The sequence below is a fragment of the Lepidochelys kempii genome, chromosome 9, assembly GCF_965140265.1.
Source record: "Lepidochelys kempii isolate rLepKem1 chromosome 9, rLepKem1.hap2, whole genome shotgun sequence".
Lineage (NCBI taxonomy): Eukaryota > Metazoa > Chordata > Testudines > Cheloniidae > Lepidochelys > Lepidochelys kempii.
Window position 1 is genome coordinate 19,913,822 of NC_133264.1, and position 20,441 is coordinate 19,934,262.

Genomic DNA, 20,441 nt, shown 5'->3' on the forward strand with positions numbered 1-20,441 from the left:
CTGAATACATTGTATTTGTTCTGATTTGACAGACTCCGTGTGGGAAGGAGATAAAGAGATTTTGATCTAAAGGATTTGTCTCTATAGCTCCCGTGCAAGAAAAAACAACTGCAAAAGAAAATTCAAGAGATCACTCCATGTGATTTTCTGGGTGACTTTGAGATGATCAAATTAGTTCTCTCACCTGACAAAAGAATAATTATTAAATTATGTAATGGACATGGTTTAAGCTGATGAAGTAAGCCAGCATGGTCATGAATAGCTGGAGCTCTCCTTCCCCTATCCCAATTATTTATTCTTAAAACAAGTTTTCCAAAAACAAGAACTTAGATTAGTTTAAAAAAAAACAAAAAAAAAAAACTAAAAGCCAAGAGGTATTGTTCTAACCAAGCAAAGCCTGTGCCTGATTAACTGCCATGAAGATCTGTGCTCCTTAGCATTCAGTCCTTCACTGTGATAAAAGCAGCTGAAAAACTTGCACAGAGCCAAAGCTCTTGTATTGAGAGTGTTTGCTGTGCCTTTTTAGAAAGTCTTTCACTTAGTTAAGTGAAATGTATACATTACTCAACAATATTATTTTTAGTTTTTTACAGTAGCACTATGTGGTAAGGGCTTTCCAAATACTGAGGAAGGATGGTCCTTGCTGTGAGGAGCTCGGTAAGAACAGATGGAGAAGCAGACAGCCTGAACCTCTATGTACTCATTGATCTGAGCACTATGGAATGAGAGTGGTGAGGAATTTAGCAAGAATGGCTAGATTAGGATTGAGGGGTTATGCAGACTCATGCAATACTGCTTTGAGGGTGACCAACTCTAGGCATCCAAGTTTGGAAACATTGGTTTTAGCATCTCATTGCCCTTGGTCAGGAGCCATTACTTATTACCTTAACCACCCCAAACCTCTCCACCTGTATGTGATCAGGCTGCAGGAGAGTTCAGCATGCATTTTAACTCTGCTGCAGGATTCAGAGTAGAGCTGCTTCATTCTGTTATATGGACCTGAATTATTCTGATTGTTTTTAAAAGATGTGTTGTATGAGGAATCATCAGTATGAATGTTGTGAATACAGTGAATTGGATTTATCACATTAAATTTGATTTAAACTTTATCTTTTCAGCTATATAACGTAATAAATGTTGCCCCAGATATCCAAATGTCACTGGAGATTAAGTGAATTTGGGTTAAAGGGAATTGTAATGGAATTAATTGATGTCAGAGGACATAATCCTGTGTTGGATAGCCATTTCAGATAGCAGAGTTGAGTAATCAAGGTAAGAATAGATCATACAATGGTCCCATGTGCATAACTCGTATTGAAATCAAAACGAATTTAAGGTACAGAAGGACTATAGGAATGATGCCTTTGAATGTAATTTCTTTAAATAATGTTGTTAAGCTGTTTATGTGTGGCTAACTTTCCCCCCTTTTTTTTGGGAGGGGGGAGGCTTTTGTGATGGTCACCATCGTTATTAAAGTTTGTTATCCTATAGTTTACCTTATCAAAATAATGTTTTCTATTGTATATTTGTTGTAGATAGAAGAATGTACTCTTTTTCCTTCACAGTTGCAAAGAATAGGAAACAGCCTGTAGAAAATGAATAAAGCATTGTTTCGGATACAAACCATTTGAGAATAGTTTAAGTTTTGGGCTCTTTTAAAACTTATATCAGCTCCCTAATTGTTATATTGCCCTTGGACTGAAGAACAATATAGATCAAGACATTTTCAAAAGTTCCATCTGTAGTACTAATGACATAATAAAACAATATACAACTGAACAGGGGAAAGCAATGCATTTGTACATTCACTGAACTCAAATGGAAAAAAATCCCATTGAATTAAGAATAGAATATTCTTGGTTTATTTAACTCTCAAGAGGAGACTGCTGGTGCCAGATCATTGGACAATTTATTTTCTGCTCATGACATCAGCTTTGGGAATGAGAGCAGAGGTCAAAAACTAAGAATCATTCTGGATGGCAGTCAAAACAGCACTTGTTATTGACTGAAATACACTATACAAAAACCACAGTAAAGAAAGATGGCTAATGTAACTGCACTACATTACTAATTTGGACCATCTTTTCCACATGCCAAACATTTATTGTGTTGTACTCTTATTTGGACAGTGGAAATAGGTGGTGTAAGCTATCGGATTGTATCTAGTAAATTAGAAAACTACAATGGGCTTGGGAATCCAGTCTGTCTGTGACTTCCTAATAATCTGTAAATCAGGTTGTCAGATGCCCATAGGCGAGGGGGCTTTCTGTAATTTGATACTGAAGGTCATATCAGTACTTCCATTAGAAGCACCATTTATTCACTTGTTTACAGTTCAGTCATTCCTGTGAAATAAATCTGACAAAGTCTCATCCTATTAAATTTTTTAAAGGTATCTATTGATTTTAAAATTAAATCTCACCAATATAAAACAAATACTTTTTTGATTGAGGTCCCAATCCTGGAAACATGCACCCACTTGTTGAATTTTATGCACATGAATAATCTCTGACTCCAATGGTACACTATTCAAGGACATAAAGTTAGGCACATAGTAAGTGTTTTCAGGACTGGGGCCTTTGGAAACAATCTTGAAATCAGATCAGTAGCACAGACCTAGAGCCCCACTGATTTCCATTGATGCAGCTGTTAGTTTGTTTAGTCAGTTCTCCTGTAACTCATCTTATTCCCTTTTTATTAAGAGATAAGGAGATTTACAGACAAAATTAATATACAAATTATGTGAAGATAGAATTTACTAATCCCCTGCATAGAGACATGTCCACTCTCAGTTTTCCCTTGCTCTTGTGGTAGCTTGTGATCTTTTGTGCTTTGGCCCTCCAGCCACACTAAGACATCCTCTTCTTCTATTGTAACATGACTCCCAACACAAAGCAAAATACGTCCGAGGGCTCCCTGGGCCACAACCTTCATCTTATAAATCCAACTTCAACCAACTGTATTACAGATTAAATAGTTCCTTGGCTCTTCAAATTCCTTTATCTCTGGGTCACAGAGGTGTTCTCACCATCCTCTAGGTGGTATCATGAGGGCTCATACCGTCAGCCTTCTACAGGTCCTGCTATTTTAAAGTACAGAGAGAGCCACTGCTTAGAATTATTGTCTCTATTCAGGCCATCTTGCCAGCCATTTCCCAGCACTTTTCCAAACCACTGTTCTTCTCCAGGCCTCTTCCTTGGGCCTCTGTGGAGAGCCCTAAACCAAGGTCTTGCTAGAACCTGATATATCTCTTAAGAGAAGGCTGCCTCTTTTGGATCAGACCTGCTTTCAGCATGTGGTCACACAACCCCTCCCAGTCATGTGCTCACTCTATAGATTACAATACCAGAACCCTTGGCCGTTAGGGGGTTTGCCCATGGTTGCTCAAAAGACTACCCTGTTACATTATACAAGCTGACAAAGATGAAACAAACTGGGAAACTGTGCAACTGTGCACCTGATAGAGATGCAGAAATAAATCCTCAGAAAAATGGCACTTATTGGTGGAAGAGTCAGCTCGTTTCTCTGGATGCTAGAGATCATAGCATTGGGGCAAACATGACAAGAGGAGGATCCATTGAACAGGAGTTCTGCCCCTTTTCTCAATCATAGATGATTTTCCTCAGGTTCACTGGACTGTGTATTTGGATGCTTGCCCTCTTCGACATAATATCTATCCTTGTTAAGCCTCATGTTGATTCCCCACCATTAGCTTCTCGTGACCCCTTTACTGAGTGAACAAGCATAATCGTAAAAAATTCAGGGCAATGGTCAGCAAGGAGACACTGACAAATGGTTGGGGGACTGAGCATGAGACTTTCTGGGCCTCAGTATAGGTGAGGTACCCTTTCATAAGTAACCCAGGATCTATTTGGAGCTCAGAACACTATACCACTGTCTGATTTATGCCAATGGAACTCCTCCTATTTGTTGTTATGGCATATGCTAACCCCACTACTCCCCACAGAGAAAGTGCTGTAGCTCAGAATCAGATTCCTGACATCGATGCAGGTTTCCCACAGTGGGAAGAATTTGGAAAACAGGTGACAAATTAGAGTACCTATTGCACATATTGGTGTAGGTGGGCCTAAGCGGCCCAAACCTAAAGTTCCATCCCCTCAAATGTTCGGGAGGAATGACTGAGCCCAGTAGGCAAATGATTGTGGGGGAGGGGCAAAAATGAGAAAATTAGGAGAGGAGCAAAGGTCATAGGGCCAAGATGAGGGATCCTGGGGTGGGTGGGATGGCACAGAGGCCATAGAGTATCATGGGCTTAACAAATGTCTGTTAGTGTTGACAGTGTTGAGAGCTGCCAGAGGAAGCCATTTGCTGTGTACAACAAATTATATTCATCCTACAGAACCAATAAACTCATAAACCATGCTACATATTCTTGAGCATCATGTACCAGCAACACCTTACCTATTAGTTAGTTATTTGCAAATACACAGATATAGAACACTCCTGTAAGAGGTAGCACCAGCTTTCTCATACTCTATGTACCTTGATTATTTTCCTCTTTCCTCTTATATTGCATCTGTGTACAAATACATAACTATTTGTGCATCTACCAGTTGATGCTTTTAAAAAAAAATGCATATGAGTAGCCAAGCTGTCATGTGCATCTCTACAGTATTATGCTTTAACAAATCCTGTGTGATGGAGGAAAAGTATGGTAAGGAAATGGAGTTAATTCTCAAGCTTGCAAGAGGTTACTAGTTGCAGGCCCATCATTGCACTTAAGCCAATGTTCACTGTAGTTTGACAAATTTAATCTGATTCTCTCCGACCATCCAGTGTGGTTTGTAAGCTGTTGATGATAATGGAGGTTAACTGTGTTCTATGGCCTGTGATGAAAATAGCCCAACTCTGTATGACAGACTTCTGGTTTCCATGCCTTATTAATCCATTTGAGGCTCCTGTTTTGAAAGGGCAAGGAACTGTGCCATCATACAACAAGTCTAGTGCTCTGGAAAAAAGTGCATACTTATATATCCTTCGGGAGCTACTCAGCAGTGTTGATCCTGCAAGATTTCCTCCAAGATATATATTTTAATGGGAAGCTGTTTACATTTAAATGTATTGAACTCCTCCTTGAACCTTGAAGGGTATATAAGATTATGCTAATGTGACTTGCCAAGAAAATGTATTAGAAATACCTCAAGCCAACACAATTCAACCTCTGGATTAAAAAAAAAAGTGCATCTCATATTTCCCCAAGTCATTAGTAAGATTGCCAAATCTAAAGGTTTGATATAAACAAAATGATAAATATCTTCTAGTTCAATAAATCTTGATATACTTTTTAACAGAATGAAATATAGTGGTTACATACTGTGTTTTTTCTTTGAGATAATTAACCTTATGTTTGCTGGGTAAATGGAAAATCATTCTTGCACTGTTTGAAAGAATAATCAACACGAAAGGTTTGAGTACCATTGCCCACAAAAGTTTTTTCCAAACTCAGAGACTATAGTTTTTTGCTACTAGCCCATCTATTTAGACTTATCTTAAATTCTCTTCTATCTAAAGAGAGATCCATTTTTTTTGTTGACCATTGACATCACTATCTATCATATTGCTGACATTCTTTGTCATCTACATTTTAGAAGCTAGGCAAATGTAAATTAAAGTAAAATCCAAACCATTCTTGAACCCCTGCTGAGCAATAATATTAGAGCCCTGGGCTTCATAGATTTGAGAGGTCCAGAGAAGTCCCCTTATTAAATCATTTAACCTTGAAAAATACTTTAAGTAACTTGTCCCCACTAGGGTAAAGTTGAAAGATACAAATTTAAAGCTTAGTAGGGAATAAGGAAAGAGGACTCATGAAAGTTGAAGACTTCAGTGAGTGCAACCTTTCCCCTTAAGAAAGGAAGAGTAAAGATAAGGCCAGATTCTGCAAACATTTAAGTAGGTGCTTAACTTTATTAACATGTATGATTCCATTAATTTCAATGAGACCATTGATGTGGGTAAATTTAAGCATGTATTTGTTTTCTGGATTGGGGCCTAAATGTGGTAGTTTATTAGAATATAATCAACTATAAAATAATAGTTAAGAGAGATGCATGAGGGTGAAATTTGTCCTATTGTGCTCATTTATAAATGATTGTTGATATTACAGCATTCTTCAATATTGTATTATTAATTCAATAGTTCTGTAGTAGATGATGTAGATGTGCTGGAGGGTTTTTGGTGGTTTTCTTCTGTTTTGTGTGTTTTGTTTCTGTGGGTTTTCTTAGATGGAAATGACAGCCCTTATGGGAAAGTTCTATAGAATTTAATAAGGGTTAAATAGAAATTCAGTAGATTTTCTGTGGATACAATTCTAAAACTGTATAAGATGCGGTAGACACTGATATTCTTTTTTATATATTGTTAACCTTCCTATATAATTCTACAGCCAGGAATATGATTTTCTATTTAATTTGATGATACGCTTAATACTACATGACCTTTCTGGCCAATCACATCACAGTGCCACAGCTCAAATTTTGAATATTCACAGTTAATGCTCAGTGTAAAACAATGTTAAAAAGATATTCATTTATTACATTTGAATAATTAATAATATCCAGGAAACCCAAATCTGCTTGTAGATATTCCACATGCACAGAAAGAGGCTAAATCTGACAAATTATGTCTTGTGCATTATCCCTAACCTCTAATGACACACCTTTAATTCTATCTAGGATTTAGTCTTCTTACTTCCCATTGGCCCAACATACAGTACAATATGTTGCTAAGCAGAAAACCAAATTTGAGAACCTTACCTTGGAATGATCTCCATTAATCAGTTCTCCCCTAAGAGCATCACACCAATGATGCTTTCAACACCTGGGCAAAACAAAGCATGTGAATGCCATTCACATATCCTTTTGGTTTACCCACCTACACTCACATAGGTGAGAGCAAAAGTTCTGGTTGCTACTTTGAGGGAATTTATAACTGGATTATATATGTGGAAGGGTAACTGAAATGAAAGGTTAGTGAAAGCCTTTATGACATCCTCTCATGTGGGCCAATATCTTCCTGAGACACTCTATTTGTTGAGATGTAGACACATAGAGCACATACTTTGATCAGGGCCAATGGAAAGACAATCACCCATGCTTTGATCAAGGGGATCTCTCCAGAATATTTTCTCTAAACAAACATCTTTTAAACCAAAAAATTAAACAACAAACAAAAAGCACTTTCCATCAGTGAGACTTCAAACAAACACTCAAGACAGTCATACAATTCCTGTAAAAAAGAAACAACCTGTGGTCACTGTGACTTTAACTTTTAAGTTAACCCTTGCACACAATTAATTTGCAGCCTGAGAGAGCTCACTTTGGAGAAAACTTCTTTTAATGGAATGAGAATGGTCTGCCTTTTAAAAAAACAAACAAACAACACAACAATGTTGCATATATACAAATACAGACACTATTGTGACAAACTTCCTCCTCTACCTTGGTGGGTCTTGTGCTTATTGGCGGATTTGCTCACCTTGGAGCTTCTCAGCAGCCCTCAGTTTGGCCTTTTTCATGAGCCCACAGTCCAGGTCAACTCCTCCTGTGTCTGACCAGGAGTTGGGAGGTTTGGGGGGAACCCAGGCCAGCCCTATACTCCGGGTTCCAGCCCAGGGCCCTGTGGAATGCAGCTGTTTAGAATGCTCCTGGAACAGCTGTGCAACAACTCCTCCTCCCTGGGCTACTTCCCCATGGCCTCCTCCCAACACCTTCTTTATCCTCACCATAGGACCTTCCTCCTGATGTCTGATAACACTTGTACACCTCAGTCCTCCAACAGTATGCGTTCTCACTCTCAGTTTCTAGCACCTCTTGCTCCCAGCTCCTTACACGCACACCACAAATTGAAGTGAGCTCCTTTTTAAACCCAGGTGCCCTGATTAGCCTGCCTTAATTGATTCTAGCAGCTTCTTGATTGGCTGCAGGTGTTCTAATCAGCCTGTCTGTCTTAATTGTCTCCAGAAGGTTCCTGATTGTTCTGGAACCTTCCCTATTACCTAACCCAGGGAAAAGGGACCTACTTAACCTGGGGCTAATATATCTGCCTTCTATTACTCTCCTATAGCCATCTGGCCTGACCCTGTCACACTATATAATTTAATGATGTCAGGAAGTCTCACTATAGGAACTTCAAAGGGGTGATAAATCCCCATACAGAGGTCTTATAATAACTTTTGTTATTGTTTCTGAAACAATCTATATTTTCTTAGTGTTTTAAAGGAATATACTATTATAGTGAATAGGGATTCTCTGTCAAACAGCAATTTTCAAAAATGCCATTACTGTAGCTGGATTCTATGTTAATTATATGTTAACAATGTAACAGTTAAAACAATTATTGGAGTCACTGCCAGACAAGTGAAAACAACATTTAAAGTGGGAACTGGCATTGAGACTGAACTTATAAATATTCCATGTAATTGGTACAAGTCATCTTTTGTGACCATTAACCTCTGATTTTCAAATTAGTTCCAGATGGGTGCAGACATACAATTATATGGAGAAAATGCTAATGGAAAATGTCTAAATATAATTTAAAGTGGAGCTTTTACAATCTCAACAATGTACAGACTTCCATGATTTACTCATATTTTCTATACATCTGCCATTCAGTGTGTTTGATTATTCCACAAGGGGAAGCTGCAGAAATAAATCATACTCACTCACCTGTTATTGATGCATTCCACTCATGCAGTATACCATTATTGTGTCAGAAATCCATGCGAACTCTTAGAAACTAATTAGAGATAACAGGGGTTATTAGCCATGTAGCATTTAACCACTGTTTCTTTATTAAAATATCTTCTTTTCCCCTTTTCCAGGTCATTGCTCCAGCGAACTGTGAGAACTTATTTTAGCATTCAGATCTCAGAGATATATCATTTAATCATCTAAACAGAAGTTTTCCCTTAAAAAGGAGTATCCACTCTCTTACACATGAAATAATATAAGCATGGACTTTTATACCCTAAGTAGGAATCAAACAGCAAACTCTGTACTGTATCAAAAAAGTGACCTCCTTCCATTTTACTAAGTTTTGTACATAACATATTGTAAAACTGTAAGAGACTAGTAATCTTGTTTGGTTTGTGCGGAAATAAAATAGGTCATGTACATCACACTGTTTTCAGGGTTTCAGAATGCAAAAATAGGTCAGGTGACACCAAAGCATGGTACACAACAGTCACATGACACCGCAAAATAATTTTTAATAAATGTTATAGAACCAGTATTCAAAAGAGAGAAATTAAGAGTTATAAAATGTTAGTGTGTGTTTGCTGAAATGCAAAGATGTATACACTTTTGTAAACTGTTTATGATCAGTCCTATTAATCCATTTTTATTGGGACATTGTAAGTTTAGTGCATTTTAAACAAACATGTCACCAGCAACACTAAAATATTTAAGCTGAAAGAATTTTTAAAATCCAGCTGCCTTTTGACTCTTTATGGCCTGAAATAAGTGGTTGTGGTGGGAACTAATATTAATCTGGGAGCAATAACTTTGGTAAGGCAGTTCTTAAGTGCTGCCCTCTGCAACATGGCTTGATTTTTATTTATTTGTTTTTTTATTTATTTTGCTAGGTCTGTGAACCCTTGTGATGCCCCCACTTTGAGCACGCTATCTCTCAAGCTTGGACATAAAGATCATTTAAGCCAGTTCCACATTTAGGTTATATAAGGTACAATGTTTAGATAGCAAAATTCTTAAAACCAACTTTCTGTTGGATTGTCTTTTAGTGCATGAAAACATGTCAAAGGTCTGAGAGTTTGTAAAAGGTTGTTTTTACAAAAATGTACACTTGAGGCCAAATTCAGCTGACAATGTCTCTTTAAAATCAAAGAAAAGTTGAATAAGATAAATTGTCCTTACCTATAGTATAAAAAAATTAATAAGCCAAAAATAATGCCATTACAATAATGTTGCAATTCATACACATATGTCACTTGGGATCAAACATGCTTCTATATGATATAAACAATAGATGGTGATAGGGTCTTGTTGCACTAAAGAATATATCAATCTGTGTATCCCTGCTATGGACTTTAGTCCAGCTATGGACTGGATCTTGAGAGGTGCTCACCCTCAGCTGACCAGCACCTTAGATCAGAGGTTCTCAAACTGAGGGTCGTGACCCCTCGGGGTCGCAAGGTTATAACATGGGGGTGTTGCGAGCGGTCAGCCTCTACCCCAAACCCTGCCCCTCCTCCAGCATTTATAATAGTGTTAAATGTAAAAAAAAAGTTTTTAATTTATAAAGGGGGGATATCTTAATAAAGTTTGATATCTTTAGCAATCAAGATTGCCGTATATTGACACAGGAGAACTCTACTCCCACGCACAGCATTGAGGGGAGCAAATGAATAGTAACTGCATACAAATCAAGCCCTGGGGACAGCACAGACAGGAAAGGCAGACATGTGGTTTACTTCTCACACAGCATAGCTGCTAGCTCTTCCACACCAGCTTTGTGCCTTCCACAGTGTGTGCAGAAAAACAGAAATAGCCAGCCAGAATAGAGGGTCAGGAAGCAGGCACTGTATGTGACATGATCCCATATCCCCAAGTCATGTGGCTGTCTTACTGCTTTCTATGGTAGCTTAAGATGTTAGAGTTAGCATTACTACGTACTCCCTGTTGTGTTTGGGGCAAGCCTTTGATGGGTTTGACAGAGTAGGAAGACAAGACAACAGGAATATGGTTTAACTAGGCCTCAGCTTTATTACTAACACATCTGGGAACTATCCAGTAATAACTCATCCAGAGCGGTTCATCCTTCCTTTATACTCTTTAACACCTGGAGCAAAACTACTGCTAGCCCCCCAACCCTGCTAACCAGGTCCCAGCACCAATCCTGGGACCCCACTACCCTCCCTCATTTGACCATTAAGGGGGTAGGGGAGAGGGAGTTGTCTCCTAACTGTACCAGCCATTAGGAGTCCCAACCCATTCCCCAATCTTTAGGAAATGTCTTCTCCTAATCTGCTTCCAATTCTGGTTTATCAGGGAACCAGTGCCTCTATTAAATGAGTACCTTCACTGGGCACCTGCCACTAGGAGGCACCAGCAATTTACTTGGTTGACTTCCCCACGCCAGTACGGGATTCCCAGATTGTTACTCATCCCTTCTTTAATAGTATCCACAGTCAGATCCACTCGTTAGTTGGAGAGTCTGCTGCCTCTTCCTGGAATAACTCTAGCAGTGGATATGTAATTTCATGATAAGCAGTCAGCCACCTTTTCCACTCACATAGTTTAGATTTACCCCTCTCGCATGGCCTTGTCTATTCACAAAGGCTCTGTGTATGCAGCTTCTCAAACCAGGTTACAATTACCCCCGGGAAAAGGACCTGACTCCAGCCACTCCAACTCCTTTGACCCATTCATTTGAGCCTGAAAAAAGAGATAAACAGGAAGAATTTAGGACATAGCCACTGAACTGTCCTCCCCAACAGAGGCCTCTTTTATTCATTTGGGTGGCACCATTGATGGGAATAACCCACTGAGCTCCTACTCCAAGATGTGACATGGATATAACCACTCCAGTCTGGAACAAATAGGATCCCAGTTCACCAGGGGAACTTCAAGAATAGGCACTCACTGAGATTACCATGAACTGAAATTTCATTTTCTGAAGTAACTCTCTTCCCTGGGTGGGGGGGGGGGGGGGGGAGAGGAAGAGTGCCCTAGCACCAGCAGCCTCCAGACTAGGCAAGTCTGTATTGCTTTGACTGGGTACATCTCAGCCTCCCCACACTCTTGTAGTACTATGACTTACCTCACCATCCTACAACTGGTTTGTTGACTGTCTGAGAGTCAGGGTGTTAGATCTCTCCATTCACATTGCAGATCCCTAAACTCCAAAGCCACATCTAACTCTTCCTTTGCTGACACTTTATTACCCCTTAGAGAGACCAATAGTGTCACTAAAAAGTAATACCTAGTATCCACATGGAAAGTATGCTGCTCAGTAAATAAGCCAGTGCAGGAGGGGGACAGTTTAGAGATGTACATTATTCACTTGTATGTATCAGAGCCATTAGTTGAGAACAGAGTGTGGGGAAACATTTAAATATTTTTTGTTATTCGGATTGTTTAAATACAAATATTTCTCTCATTTTCATGAGATTTTACAGCCTTCTCCATGATAAAGCTAAATACATATAATTATGATATTTCTTACAATTGATTTTACTTTTTTAAGCTGTGACAAATAGGCCAGCCTACAACCTACTTCAAATGAGTGTACAAGTGCACTTGGTATACATTATGTTGACTAGCCTGTAATCTCAAATGGGTCTTTCCTTTGTTCTCATTTTGTAGTAACTACAGTTTCTTTGATTTTCTTGCTCCCAGGCATTTTTGAAGGAATTTTTCCTATCTTTCAAAAATTCTACACATTCCATTTATTGGCTTCTCTAAACAACAAAGCTATTTGTATTGCATTTGACAGAAGTTTTTTTTTTGGATGCGGCAGAAATTATATAAAAGTATAATAAGTGCTATTAAAAATCTATCCTCTTAAATGCTCCACACTCCAGACAGGAACATTAAGTCTCCTCATATAGGTTTGCATTCATTGAATGCAGTAATAGTACCTATTTTCCAATTTTACGGTCCACTGCATCCCACAAAATATGATTTGTGGGACTGCACCAAACCAATCCATGTACATGTACAACTTTCCTCAATCCACTAAAACTTTGATATATAGCCTAAATGAAATATTTGATTTGACTCTCTCAGAATTGCAGTGCTTCAGAGTTAAACCTTAAAGAAGTCATGTAGCTAATTTTACTATAAACATTTCATTTTAAACTCTGTTTCTTGCTGATATACATTAATTTTTCACATTACTGGTTCTGATCAGTCTCACAGAAGTGCAGACTGAGATTTTCAGTTCACTCAAATCTTCAATAATTTTGAAAGTCCAGTTTTCATATGTCAAAGTCCTAAAATCAATGTACTAAATCAGTATCACTACATGGCCCTTCTTCCCTTCCCTACCATTGGCTCAAACATATTATATTGGGACTTAGGAGACTCATGCGAAACAGATTATTAGTTTTAAACCCCCTTCCAGCACCCAGAAATGTTGCACTAGCCTATAAGAATCCAGAGAGCTGGAAATGAAGAAAATAGACAAACCCTGTTATCACTCAATTTTGATCAGCCAGATCACACTTTTGATGAATGAACCAATGTGATTATTTCATGCTCTACATAGAAAATTGGTTTTATATTCTACACTGAATGATCAGTGTGGCCTTTGAGTTTAATGTCAAAATTACTTTAACTCAGAAAGAACACTCTCCTTCTTAACAGACCCCTCCTTATTTCCTCATCCCAATTTCTTTATAATTATTCAAATGTCAATCCCCCTAATTTATTAATTAAACATTAGAATAACATAGATGGAACTTCTTTTAATCCCTTTGCTAACAAATGCATCACATTACAGTTGCCTGAAAAAATTAAAATTAGTCCTTGGTATTACAATAGTTCCATTCTGTTTTTAAAGAAGTTCCAATTATTTTCTTTTCTTATCTGGCTCTTTTGTAGCTTAACAATTCATCATATTTTCCACAAAGGCTAATTTCCAGTTTTTGATGCATGCACAGTGATCCCAGTGGGATTTCATTGAGATCCCCCATCTGTACATCCAATGGTGGAATGTGGCCCTTCCTATAAGCCCTTTATGCACAGACTCTTGTAGTATCAAAATATAGCCACCTCAGAATCCTCTATACGCCACTGATTCATCTCTAGAATCCTTCCCAAATACTCAGAAGAACACACACAGATCTGCATTTTATATCATAAGAAATTTTAGGATGAAAAACAGCAAAAGTTCATCCATTCCAACACCTTTATACATAATACAAATTGCATATAAAAGTCTGCTCTCCCGCTTTCTGACTATTCCTTGAATCTTCCTCATTACCCCTTGAAAAACAAACAAATAAAATCTGAGTCCATGTTCAGCTCCCGTTTGCAAAAATGAATCTCTTATTGCACCTTTGAGCCAAGAGCAGGATTTAGCCCAAGTTTCTCCAGAACATATTTAGAATCTTTGTTTCAATCACTTATAACAACATAATCATATTATAACATAGTTTTTGCCTTTGAAAGAAATAAAATCCTGAGTGCTTGCATAAGACTATTGCCTTCTGCAGTCCTTTGCTGTACCACCTGTATGTATAGCTATAAAATCTTGCTGTAATAAGGTGAGATGAATTGCACACAATTTAAAATACAGTCTGACTGTTGCTAAATTGATACCCCTTTGCATAGTACTAAAAATAAATCCCTCTAAGTAATATCCACTTTCTGTATTTGTACTTAGAATCATTTTTAATGCCATTGAGCATTATGCCAAAGGTTTTATTTTCATTCTATCCTCCAGAGTCCCAGATGTTTCTCCTGCTGGAATATTTTATAGCATATGAGTGCTGAGATTACTGTTTATTTCCTTTCTCTATTTTCACCTCATATTTCTCTACTGTTAATTGCATAAGTCACTTATTTGCTTGTCTCCTAGCAGACCCAACAAATTCTCAATTCCATCTCACCCCACCCCTCATCTGCTTCCTCCTTTGCACTCATAGTCCAATGTCAAGCATCCCAGCAGTTAATCAGCAGTAAATTTTCTCTCCCAAATACATGCACCTTTCTGAGGTCATTGATATAGAACATAAAGTGAAGGCAATTGGTTCTGATTCGGAACATTGTTACATCCCCACTTCCTTTCAGTATGATCTGCTTCCACTTATTTTGTCTTTCCTACAAAACCCAGTTCTTCATCTGCTGAAGTAGTTTATCTCTTTCCATATTTAGGGGCCATTTAGATACTGTGTATTACTGTGCTAATTTAATGAAGACGAAGTATATCAAAAACTTACCATGTGTCAATTTTCTGTTGCTTACTTTAAAAAAAATGTTTGTTTCATTAGGGATGACCTGCTGTAAATGCATTCCTGGATGTGGTTAGTTTAATCATAATTTTGAAGATGTTCTCTGCTTTCTGTGCTTTTTAAGAATTTCTGATATCTTCGCAACTTATATCAATCATTCAGGGTTTAGAGTTTTTCTGAATCTTCTCCAGATCGAGTAGGTATTATATAACCTTCTCTCTGACCAATTAAATGTATTTAAGACTTACCTACCTCTTTGACCACTTTTTTCAAAATCTGAACCAGGACATTTTAATAGTTTTTGGACAATTTTTAGATCCCCTTTCCTAACAAGATCTTCGGGTTTTTTTGGGTTTTTTTTATCACTTTTAGTTTTATTCCCACTGGAAAATTTAGGTCAAATTCTAGTCTTTGTTGCTCATCTTCCTTTTAAACACAGATAAAGAATTCATTTTTATTTTATTTTCTTAAGCAATGCCTACCTTTCTGTCTATAAATGTCACTTGCCATTTTTAGGAGGTCCTACTGCTTCCCTCACTGACTACTTGGTTACGTACTTGAAATATTACCCGTTTTTACAGTCTGCCTTTGGTTCTGTGCTGTAGCTTTTTGTTTCTTACCATCTGCTAAACTATTTCTTTCCTCCTCATTCCAGATTTCCATTCCTCTTGTGTACCTGGGTGATGAGTCTGGATTAAAATTGACACAAACTCAACATTTGCTTAAAAAACAAAGAGAAAATAGAGAAAAATAAAATAACTGACAAGCCAAAAATATTATTTATCCCTCACTTGACTCTCTCGCTTAAAGTACATTTTGCACATTATTACCTCTTATAATAATAATATGGAGATATACCTATCTCATAGAACTGGAAGCGACCTTGAAAGGTTGTTGAGTCCAGTCCCCTGCCTTCACAGCAGGACCAAGTACCATCCCTTATTTTTGCCCCAGATCCCTAAATGGCCCCCTCAAGGATTGAATTCACAACCCTGGGTTTAGCAGGCCAATGCTCAAACCACTGAACTATCCCTCCCCCCCATTATTACCTCTTGATATTGCTTTGACTCCTAGATGGCACATAAACATTGGATATTCATTAACTTATCTTTTACAAAAACTTTTTGTTGCCCTTCTCTATCTCCTTTCTACTCCTATTCTATTCCCCTACATATTGTCAGTTTTTCTAAAATTTGTTCCATTGAAATTCAATATCTTTATTCTATTTGATAATAAATACTTAAACACTTTTCCATCCTCAGAGTATTTTACAAATATTAGCTATTTAATTCCCACATTATGCCTGTGATGTAGGTACAGAAGAAGACATGAAAATGTCAGAATTTGCTATTACTACACAGGTACCAAAGGCACCTCCTAGTTTAGATATAGCAGAAATCTCTGAGGGTATGTTTACACAACTATTAGTGTACCTCCCAACCTGAATGGACAGACACGGGCTAGCTCTGCTTGAACTAGAGAGTAAAAATAGATGTGTGGCCACTCTGGCAAGAGTGACGGCACAGGCTAGCCACTGGAGTATAGAGCATGCTTCCCAGCCCCAGTATGCAGACAAGCATTAGCTCTGCTCAAGCTAGTGGGCACAATTCTTCAGGCATCAGAGTAGCCATCCAACTGATCTCCTCATCCTCTCTCCTTCCCAATTGCTGGGAACATAATAATCGATGATGTTAATTTAGCAACAGTGGCCTTCTAACCTCTAACACCGAGCACAAATATCTGGAATCTCTTCTCGACTTCCCCTCCAGACTAGCACATGGCCAGCTAACACAGCTTTAAGCATACCAACCTGCATCTTACTAGGGTTTTCCAATAGTGTTCAACTAACCTGACTGAGTTTAAATAATTGAAAATACACACTCTTTTTGCTCATCAAGACAGGGCTTGTTCAGTTAATCACCAATTCAATCAACCTCCTTAAGGAAGCAATATGGAAATATTAGACTTCAAATAGAAATTTTTACAGTTTATTAGGTTTCTGAGATGACATTACTTGAGTCAGTATTGAACTATTTTAAAATTCATGGTCATTTCTCCAAATATAGGATTTCTGTTAATCATCCTGAAATCATCTGGTCAAGCTGATCTGCAGTTATATCAGGGATTCATACATGGCCTTTTTAGGATTTCTGGTTATCTATGGAAACACTGTAGAGCATCTGACTTAATTCCTTTATCACAGTGGTGGCTATTTGGCAAGTTAAATTAGATCCTGTTAGAGTGTAAGCTCATCGGGACAGGGACTGTCTTTGTGTTTCGTGTTTCTACAGTGCCTGGCACAATGGGGTCCTGTTTCATGACTAGGCTCCTAGACACTATTGTAATGCAAATAATCCATAATAATAATTAATACAATAATTTATGGCAAAATCTCTTAAATTGCTTTTCACCTGAACATCTTCATCTTCTTGCAGTTCAGGAGAATAGCTTTAACAATAACAAATGCTTCACAAATTCTGCAGTTAATTAAATAAAATAACCTGTCTGCAAATTATGAACAACAACTTTTAAAACACAGTATCTACTTTGTATATGCAAATATAGTACACATTCGGTTCATTTCCCCTTTTCCTCCTGTAGGTGGCTACAACAATTTCTTTCTTGGGAGTTCTTCAGTCTGGGGTCCTGTAATCCTTCATAATAGTTATCTGTACTTCAGCCTTCACAGCCCATTCACTGAAATAAATGATTTCATCTTTCCCAGTTTGTGCAGAAACAATACTTTTTTGGAAAGAAATACATCTGTAAGACTCTAAGCTTTTGGAAGTTCTGACTAGAAAAAAATGTATTAAAATCTTCAGAGCTAAGACCACTTATACAGAAAGAGAAAGAAAAAGATTCATAGCATCCTCTGTCTCATACCGTATATAGATTCTTTGCCTATACGGATCTAAAGGGACATCTCAACAGGCAGGAACCAGGTCAAGAGTAGCACACTTTCTATTCAGAATCGGCTTCAGAAGGAACACAAAAATAACTATAGTGCTGTAGCATAGTGTACTACCTCCTGGGAAATTAGAACTGGAATGATATGGAATGATTTTGTATGAGGCTGGGTAATTAAAATAACAGATAAATTAATTATTCTTGTTAATGCTATATGGCACAATCTTGCAAAGCTTTACTCATGGGAGTAAGAAATACATGTATGAGTAAAGATTTGCAGGATAAGCCCACACTTTGGTTTATTTAATGGTTATTGTAGGGGTGATGTTATACCCCAATTCAGATCCCTGAACATATCTGCTAAATAAACTAGTAAAGGTATTACAGGTACAATATTACTTTCCCAGCTCAAATCTGGAATAAAAACTGCAATATCATCTGGTCTATGAAAATATGACCTAGTTTCATTGGGAAATTAAAGATTATTTCATTTAAAATAAAAACAAGTGACTCCCTATGCTATGTTTCTTAGACCATCTGTGTTCCTTATGTCTGCCCTTTTAGACTTTAGGACAGGCATGTTCTTTATCATTGTGTTTTGTACAGTACTACAAATATAGACTGTGCTTAGCAAAACAACAAAATCCATACGCTTCAAGAAAATGTCTAACATTCATAGGCAGAGTTCTGAAAGCTACCCAGGAATGTTGAGGGAAACCCTGGTCCTGCTGAAGCCAATGGCAAAATTCCCATTGATTTGAATGGTACCACAAGTTCACAGTGAGATTTTTCTCCCCAGGATAATTATTAATTATTATTATTATTATTATTATTATTTAGTAGTAGAACAGTTGCACCTAGAATCTCCTATCATGGATCAGGAACAAAAAGACAGTCCTTGTCCCAAAAAGTTTATAATCTAAAACAAGAGACAACAGATGGATACAGATGGATGGGGGAGTACAAAGAAACAAGGAGACAAATATGGTCAGCATGGTATGTTATGGTTTCTATGCACAGATCTATATGGTAAGAAGCACACAAACTGAATTGTTAGAACACTTGAAAGATTTGCAGTTGTGACTTACATTTTAGACAAAAGTAAAAAGCAGATATAGTCTTGAAATGTGTTTCCCAATAATAATAATTCTAAAAAGCATATAAGGCCAGAGCCCTAAGGAAATAAAAGAAAATGCCTACAGAACACCCACAGCCAAGGTTGTCCTTCCAGTAGTATCTAATCCCTGGTGATAATAGCAATTAGAATACTACTTAGCATTTACACAAGGCAGACAGTACTAAAACCTGAGGGTTTTGTGAGAACAACTCCTATCTGCTTCCCTGGATATGTTCTTGGGTTTTTATGCAGTCCTAGGGCTATAAAAAATACCAGGCCCGGAACTTGTATAATTTTTTGACTGGTCAGAAGTGTAGTGTAGAAAATTTTATGCTGAATTAAGAGATGTATACATTTGGACCTGGAAACATTCATAAGAGACTTTCAAAGAAAATAACAGAACACCACTAGCCGTCACCTTCAGCCCCCAACTAAAACCCCTCCAACACATTATTAAGGATCTACAACCTATCCTAAAGGATGACCCAACACTCTCACAAATCTTGGGAGACAGGCCAGTCCTTGCCTACAGACAGCCCCGCAACCTGAAGCAAATACTCACCAACAACCACATACCACACAACAGAACCACTAACCCAGGAACTTATCCTTGCAACAAAGCCCGTTGCCAATTGTGCCCACATATCTATTCAGGGGACACCATCACAGGGCCTAATAACATCAGCCACACTATCAGAGGCTCGTATACCTGCACATCCACCAATGTGATATATGCCATCATGTGCCAGCAATGCCCCTCTGCCATGTACATTGGTCAAACTGGACAGTCTCTACGTAAAAGAATAAATGGACACAAATCAGATGTCAAGAATTATAACATTCATAAACCAGTCGGAGAACACTTCAATCTCTCTGGTCACGCAATCACAGACATGAAGGTCGCTATCTTAAAACAAAAAAACTTCAAATCCAGACTCCAGCGAGAAAGTGCTGAATTGGAATTCATTTGCAAATTGGATACTATTAATTTAGGCTTAAATAGAGACTGGGAGTGGCTAAGTCATTATGCAAGGTAGCCTATTTCCTCTTGTTTTTTCCTACCCCCCCCCCCAGATGTTCTGATTTAACTTGGATTTAAACTTGGAGAGTGGTCAGTTTGGATGAGCTATTACCAGCAGGAGAGTGAGTTTGTGTGTGTATGGGGGTGGGGGGTGTGTGTGAGAAAACCTGGCTTTGTGCTGGAAATGGCCCACCTTAATTATGCACATTGTAGGGAGAATGGTCACTTTGGATGAGCTATTACCAGCAGGATAGTGAGTTTGTGTGTGTGGTTTTTGGGAGGGGGGAAAGGGGGTGAGAGAACCTGGATTTGTGCAGGAAATGGCCCAACTTTATTATCATACACATTGTGTAAAGAGTTGTCACTTTGGATGGGCTATCACCAGCAGGAGAGTGAATTTGTGTGTGTGGGGGGGGGGGGGGCGGCGAAGGGTGAGAAAACCTGGATTTGTGCTGGAAATG

General features: G+C 38.0%; 1 long non-coding RNA gene across 3 annotated transcripts in view; it reads right to left on the reverse strand.

Annotated features, from left to right (window-relative positions):
* Nucleotides 1-20,441, reverse strand: part of LOC140916868 (uncharacterized) — a 312,726-nt gene that overhangs the window by 194,487 nt on the left and 97,798 nt on the right. For 2 of the 3 annotated variants that reach the window (XR_012160673.1, XR_012160674.1), the window contains exon 2: nucleotides 11,272-11,414. The exons of the other annotated variant lie outside the window; for it this stretch is intronic. This is a non-coding gene — a long non-coding RNA (uncharacterized lncRNA). The remainder of the gene's footprint in view (nucleotides 1-11,271; nucleotides 11,415-20,441) is intronic. 3 annotated transcript variants of the gene reach the window in all.